Here is an 8,198-nt window from a genome sequence, read left to right as displayed (position 1 = left end):
CGACCCTGAAGAGGACACATTTCTTGAAGAGGAGCAAGTGCTTATTGGAGATGATCATGGTGGCAACGAAGATGGCGATGATGACATGATTGAGAGCATAGAGGGCAGCAATGATTGGACTGCTTGGCGAGACAATTTAGCAAACGAGACAATTTAGCAATGATTGGACTGCTTGGCGAGACAATTCAAGTATCTGGCACTTTTGATTTCAATTTTCTTGGTTTTATCTTCCCAAGCAATTCCCATCTTCTAGGTTTAATCTATCCTAGCAGTTTCATCTGCTCCTTTCTAAACTTCTTTGTCGCATACCAGCTCCCACCTCGCCATCCCAAGTCATACCTATATATCAGCACAGTGTTGACTAAAAAAAATGGATTATACATTTGAACCACTAGACTATAAAATAGAATAACAACAATCAAGTCTTTTCCAACTATGTGGATCAAAAGATGTCATCAAGGACTATCAACCAATCATAAACTGTGCATAGTATACAGAGAAGTGACTAAATTTAGAACCTGGTTCTTTGGGATGATGCTCTAATACACTTAAATTGCATGTGTGATGAAATTATCTCAATTTTTTGAAGAACCAAGTATCAAAACATCAACTGAGAAGCCTTGTTCATATCAAACTTGTACACCAAAATTTCATAAGTCAACACGTCAATGCAATCCTCCTACCACTTAACTGGAATATCTTCCCTACGTGTTAAAACAGATGACATATAGCTAGGATATATTTCCTTTTACTGGTTGATGCAGTTTACATGCATGATTTATTAAATATCAACACATCAAAGCAATACTCCTAACTGTAGCATCTTCAGTATCAAACACAGTTTTGACTAAACAATAGCAATAGCAATTCAAAAAGGAAGTTTGTAAACTACAAATCCTTTAAATTTCAATACATTCGAAATCTTAACAGCAATGATAGTTCAGGTATTAAGTGCTAGAAAAAAGGAACAATCCCAATAATCAAGGTTGTTGCGGCAGTAGCGGCACAAGTAGAAACACTGAGATCTCCAGGACCAACAATGTCTTTGATTTTGGAATGTTCCAGATTATGCTTGTGTTTCATCTGCCACACAAAAACATATGAAATAGACATATCCATTAGAATTAGAATTAGAATTAAAAAGAAAAAAAATGAGATACAGAAAGACTCACAACTTTTTCAATTGATTCAAGCCTTTGTTCAACCTTTTCATCATGGAAATGGCACAATGAATACCCTGAAACAAGAAATAAACCAATCTTACAATCAATGAACCCAATCAAATAATCAAATCGGATGATATGAATGGAAAGCACTGAGAAATGAAGAGACCGATCCAAGCAGTCGCAACGGAGGCAATGGAAGTCCCAACAATGAAGACCACGCGGTGCCTCTCAACCGCATCCTGAAAGAAACTAGAAACACAAAACGATAACTGAAGAAGCAAAAACGACAATCAAAATGAATATAGAGAGAGAGTGAAAAATTGACCTTGGTGAGGAAGAAGGTGTCATTAACGGCAGCCCAGGAATTATTCCTTTCCCAAATAAACTTTTTCCTGACATGTTTTGTTCAAGGTCAAGAGAAAAACATCAATTTACTTGTCTTTTTTTTTTAAATCAAGGGTTTGGAAATATGTTGTGCAAAACTAATGAAAATCAAGCAAGATAGAACTTACAAAGAAAAGGTTCAGAACAACAGCCAAGAAGAGAAAGAAGAGAGACTGAGTTGGGAGAAACAGAAAACGAGTTAGAAGCGGCGCAAGAAACAGGCAACGTCGTACAAGTGGAACAACATTCACTCTTCCACCGTTCCTGGAGAAGAGTTAGGGTGGAGAAGAGTCATGGAGAAGAGTTAGGATGGAGAAGAGTTAGTGTGGCAGCCAAAGAGTGCAACACAGAGACGGTGAGAGGTGGGTATAAAAATTAAAATTAGATAGGCCTATTTTAATAATTTTACATTATATTTTAGTCTTGTTTATATGTATCCAAACAAAATACTAAACATTACATTAGTGTCTTGTCTATTGTATCCAAACATAATACATAAAAAATAATTTTTAGTGTCTCTTTCTCAGTGTCATGTCTTGTCCTTGTCCTGTTGACAAAAACATCTCTTAACCCTTTTATTTCATGAATAAGAGACATTAAATTATTGTAAGATGATCCACCTTCCTGGACAGCTTCTCTAGCTTTCTTCTTGAACTCTTGAACACGCCGTCTGATTTTCTCCGCTTTATCTCCACCTCACACCCTTCTCTATTTGTACTCTCCCCACCACCTTCTCCTTCTGACCGTAACAATAAACGCGCCACTCATCTACACCAATCTCCACCCCAATTCCTCGCACCTCACTTATCAGCTTCTCATTGTAGAACTGATCATTGTGCAATGGCTATGTTATCATCGGAAACCCTGCGCTTACAGCCTCTGACGTCGAGTTCCACCCACTGCGTTAGCATGGCACCCACGGCGGAGTGCCTTAATATCAAAACCTGCGGGGTCCACCCTCTTATAATTATACCCTTCCTCTTGTTTCTCTCTTAGAACCCCGTCGGCAGCCACTTCTCCTTCTCCTCCTCGTTCTCATGCTCCTTCCCCTTCTTCTCCGGCACCACCCATATGAACTCGCCCGACGCTTCCACGCTGCATGCTATCTCGTATAGTTGATTATCCGAAAAATGGCAAACGGTTCCAAAGCTGAGTAGACTACTGAGTTGGAGAGTCGAGCCAACTCAAACAGTCTTCAACATTCAACACGCTCTTTTCAGGGCCCCTCTCTGCTTTCTCCTTAGAGGTTCTGCGAACAAGACATGCAGGACCAAGATGCCAAACTTTGTGACCTGTGATTTTCTTGTAGTATTGGACGTACTCTTCTCCGTCAAGCTCTAAGAAGTTGTTGACAAGAAGTCCATCGCTTTTAGCCTCCGTCTCCAGCAGGACTTCGAGGAAATCTTTGGGGAACTTGGGCGGTACTGCATTCATGGTGATTTTGTGAGGAAGATCTGGAATGAGGTAACGGCCGGTAGGTTCCATACGGTGTAACCTAAGGGACTCCATGGCGCAGATGGTGAAGAGAGAGAAACTGTTGAAGGCGAACCTCGGGATTCTGAGCTTGATGGCGAGGTCATGGAGCCACGGGTATAGAAAATCGCCCACGATGTAGTCTGGCGGGTCCTGCTCAATGAAGTTGGTGATCCATAATAGTTTGTACATGCCGGCGGGAAGGCCTACTTGATTCGAGGGGAATTGGAAGGTTTGAACCCGGCAGTTATGGTGGCCGTACGGATTTGATTTGAAGAAGAGTTGGACGTTGGAAGGAGTGGTGAGAACTGTCACGTGGTGGCCATGTGAGGTGAATAATCTTGCTACGTCGGATTGAGGGATCAGGTGGCCACATGCTATGTATCGAATGAAGTAAATTTTGAGTGGTCGTTCTTTTCTAATAACTGATGTAGTTATTAGAAGAGAAATTATGAAGTGTCTTTATAGTTGAGGGCAAGTCAAAGAAACATGTAACATACATGGAAACAGCGCTAAGTAATTTAATTAGCAGATTTCGCCTACGGTTGGTGATTTGGGACTGGAGGATTTGCTTCTGTATTTGTATCTGTATGGATAATGACAGAATGTGGGACGGCATATGCTATGACTTCCTAGTTGCCACCACCATAAAAAATATCTATCTATAAAATTGACTAAACACTAACTTTCTAGAATGAGTTTGGATTAGGGTTTTGATTATATGAAGCACGTTCCAAGTCTTTTTGAAGAATTTTTGTTTGACTACTTTTTTTTATTCCAGTAAGCAGATGCGATTCTCACTTATAAAGCTAAAAGTTTTAGGTTATGCGTTAACTTTTTTACATTTTACTATTAATTAAAAAATATTATTTTTATCAATTTTATCCTTTATTTTTTTTCAAAGAGATACAAAAAATAATTCATCTTAAAAATTATTAATCTCACTAAAAAAGATAAATTAAATAAAAAATTAATCATAAAATAATAATAAAATGATAAATAATAAAAAATTATAGTTTAAAATAATATTTAAAAAAAGTACTGAAAATATTTAAAATATATATATTTTATTTTTTTGTTTTGTATATTGTCATCGTAATTCTTGTGTATGGTTTATTATTGTAATTCTTTTATAATATATAAATGATATTTTTTTCTAAAGATAGATCTTTAGATAAATATAGAAAGACTATGTCATTTGAGTTATAACTCGTTGGCTTTAATATGAACGGTTAATCTTATTAAAAGGACAAATTAAATAAAATGTTAAGTATAAGTAATCATGGACGGATTCAGAAAATTTAACATGGAGGGGCCAAATTTTAAATAAATTTTTGTATTCTATAAAAATAATTAACATATAATTATTAGAGTTAGTTTCAAAAGATTTATCAATATATATATATATATATATAATTATAATTTTTTAAAAAAATTTATTTTTAATATAATAATTACATAAAAGTAATATAACAATATCAATAGTATATTATAAAATTATAAAATACCAATAATTTATAGCGTATTTAATTATTAATTATCACATATCTTATTAATTAAAATTAATTCTTTCAAAAATTTTAAAAATTTTGAAAATAAATTATAAATTATTAATTATTAATTATTTAAAAGTCACAATACCCTTATAGAAAAATAATTAGAAAATTAATTATTTAAAAGTCACAAGATATCTTTATAAAAATTTTTCTTTTAACAACGTAAATTTAGAAAAAAAATATTTTTTACAAGAAAATAATATCTAAATTACATAATATGATTACCAAAATATAATCACGCAAGTCATTATTAATATAATAATATAAATGTTAAATATGTTAATATAAAAAAATAAATAATTTTTTTAATAAATATATAAATTATTATATAAAAACTAATTTAAAAGATACAAAGACTTGAGAGTATGATATTAAATTAGTTAAGTGAAAAATATTAGTAAATTAAACAATTAAGACATAAATCTATCACATAATAAAAAATAATACATATAAAATTATTAAATTACATAATATTTTTTAACTTTTAAACACATATCTTATATATAAATATAGTTTCTAAAAATTTTGTGGGGGCTGAGGCCACTACTCCGCCCCCTCTAGATCTGTCCCTACAAGTAATAATAGAATCATAATTAAAAAATTACAATTCAAAACAGAATTAAAAACAAGAATATCAAGAATACTAAAAAAATACCATGCAAAAAAATATTAAAAAAAGGCAAAACTAACCTTCTTATATATATACCTAACAAAAATGATAGAATAATACAAAAAATATTTTTTTTAACTATAATATTATTGATCTTATTAGATAGAGCAAATTAAACAAAAAAATTATAAATAAAAATATTAAAAAATTATAGTAATATAAAAAGAGTACTAAAAGTATAAAAAGAAGTTATTATGTATTAAAATGGATGATGAAAAGTTAGTGTTCTCTTTGTAACATTTCTTTTAGAATTGGAGAGAACTCTTAATCATCAAATTCATTCCTTAAGACTTTTTTTAGATACTATTGAACCCTATTCTTGGTATTAGTTTATATTGGTTAATAGAATACAAAAATATTATTTGTACACAAAATCCGTCATCATGTATTTATATATAAATATACATATTATTTAACTTATTTTAATGTGTATTTTGTATTTTAATATGTATTTTATATTATTTTAATGGTTAATTCTAGTATACACCTAATATAATTAAATAGAATATAAGTTTAGGCTCATTAAAAAACCTATAAGGCCAATGGAGACTAGAGAAACGAGGGAAGGAGATAGCATGAGCGAGGGTTTGAGAGTGAAATACGGGGAGGATGACAGCCATGCCGTCGGAAGAAATAAAGGGGAGAGTGTGGGGAGGGAGTGTGCATCCGGGGACAATAGGAGGGTCTTTTTCGAGATGATTTTCAGAAAGTTTCTAAGATTTCATTTCGAGATAAAGTCATTGGTACAGCAAGATTGAAGGCCTTTGCACTCGTCAGATCATTACCAAGGATGGTATTGCGACGATGGTCGACAAGCAGGGTGATTCTCAACCACCGTGTGTAAGATTTAATTTACGAAAGAGGCAAAAACTTGTTTGGCCGAACCTTATAAAGAAGTATTAGTGATCAAGGTCCTGAACAAGAAGTATAGTTACACAGCTCTTTCTCATAAGCTGGGGGTAGTATGGCAAATCAAAGAAGGTTTCAATCTACTAGATGTGAAATTTGAGTACTTTTTGGTGAAATTCGATGTCGTTGAGGATCGGGAGAAGGTTATGCTTGGTGGTCCTTGGTTGATCGAGGGCCACTATATCGCGGTAAAACCTTGGGATGTTGATTTCCGACTTAGTGAACAATCTTTCGGTTCTGCGTTAGTTTGGATTCGGGTCTCCGATCTTTCAATCTGGTGTTATCAGGAGCAGGCAATACTACGTATTGCAGCTGTGATAGGAGTCCCGTTAAAAGTCAATTTGGCTACCAAAGTGGCAGAAAGGGGGAGATATGCCCATGCCTGTGTCTAAATGAATCTCGAACTGCCAGTGATCAAGAATCTTGTTGTTGAGGGTGTCACTTATGATGTGGAGTATGAAAGTTTAACTCTGCTATGTGAATTTTGTGCAAGATATGGTCATGATAAATCTCAATACTTAGGAAGGGTTATAATGGAGGCTGGTCAGAGGAAAGTGTAGGGCAGTGCTAATTCGTATCTAGAAATTCAAAAGATAATAAAAAAAGAAATTGTTGATATGGCCGATTTTTTAGGCAAGAATAATTGCACTAATTTGCATGTTAAACTTGAGGGTGAATCTTTGCATGGGGCCGAGGGTGATTCTTTGCATGGAATTGGGTCAAATTTGAATACGACTGGTAGCAAGGGAAACATGGGATGGCATAAGGTGCTAAGAAAAAGTAAAGCAAAATTGGGCCACAAACTTATAAGAAGGCCCAAGGAGCCCCACAACTCACTACTGGTTCGGATGGGCAACCAAGGCCCAATACTCAGCCTTCACGCAGATCCAGGGAGCAAGGAATTCAGGTCGGCCATGATGCAACCCAGCAGCGTGCGCCATCTTCACTTCATACGCCAGCGATGCGAGGACCATCCATCAGGAAACATCCGTGTCTAGCATCCTTGCAAAGCGCGCCGATTGGAGGCGCCGTGGGGCTTGCACCGGGATTGTGGGTCCAGCTGAGAATCCACCGGGAAAGGGAGTTACGCTTCCGCAGGTTGGGGAGGGTGGAATTTCAGCAACGGTTCACAATGAAGGGTGTAGGAAAGTCTTGAGGGAGCTGTGATATCGTTTGTCTATGCGACTGGGGCTCGGGAGAAAAATGTCTCAGCAATGAAATCGAAGAAAGTGGTGCATGGAGGTCCGATGTGCTCAGCTCCAGGGGACAAGGCTTCTAACGAGATTGGTGGAGCAAGCTAATTTCATATATTGTGTTACTCTCTTAGCCTTTTTTTATGGATGGTTTAAATATTTTAGTTTGGAATATTCGGAGTACTTCTAATAAGTTAGCATGGGTGAATTATAAAGAACTGGTTAGAAAGTTTAGACTTATTTTTTTATTGTGGTTGAGACTCATTGTCCCTTTCAACATCTGAAATTGTTTTGGAAAAGAATTGGATACTATTTTATTGGTATAAAAGAGATAGTAGGGCATAAGGGTAGTATATGGTTCTTTTCTTTACTGCAAGGTACTTACTGCAAATTAGTTTATGCTTGCGATCAGTGTGTCACGATTGAAGTTTAGCTTGAAAGTCTAGTTTGGAGGTATAGTGGTATTTATGGTAGTCCACAGCATAATACCAGAGGTCTTCTCTGGGATTATCTGGTAGCTCAGTTAGCAACTTTTCAAGGTCCTTGGATCGTCCTTGGTGATTTTAATGAAGTTCTTTTCTCTCATGAAGCTAAGGGTTGCCATTTTTCGAGTCGATGTGCTAATCAGTTAGCCAGTTCTTTAGGGGATAACATTCTGTTTGACTTGAAGATTATAGGGAGATATTTTTCTTGGTACAAGAAGGTGAAAAATAATATTAAGGTTGCGAAAAAGGTTGATCAGATTTGTATTAATAGTGGATGGTTATCTCTTTTTCCTATGGCCTATGTAGAAATATTGAATAGACTGAAATTTGATCACTGTCCTATCTTGGTGCACTGTAATGGG

General features: G+C 35.2%; 1 pseudogene; it reads right to left on the bottom strand.

The window, feature by feature from the left end:
• Window positions 1-954: 954 nt before the first annotated feature.
• Window positions 955-5,869, bottom strand: LOC112803478 (UDP-glucose flavonoid 3-O-glucosyltransferase 7-like; annotated as a pseudogene).
• Window positions 5,870-8,198: the final 2,329 nt, after the last annotated feature.

This window comes from Arachis hypogaea, chromosome 5 (assembly GCF_003086295.3).
Source record: "Arachis hypogaea cultivar Tifrunner chromosome 5, arahy.Tifrunner.gnm2.J5K5, whole genome shotgun sequence".
In the NCBI taxonomy this organism is placed as follows: Eukaryota; Viridiplantae; Streptophyta; class Magnoliopsida; order Fabales; family Fabaceae; genus Arachis; species Arachis hypogaea.
This window is presented reverse-complemented; position numbering and strand designations above follow the sequence as displayed.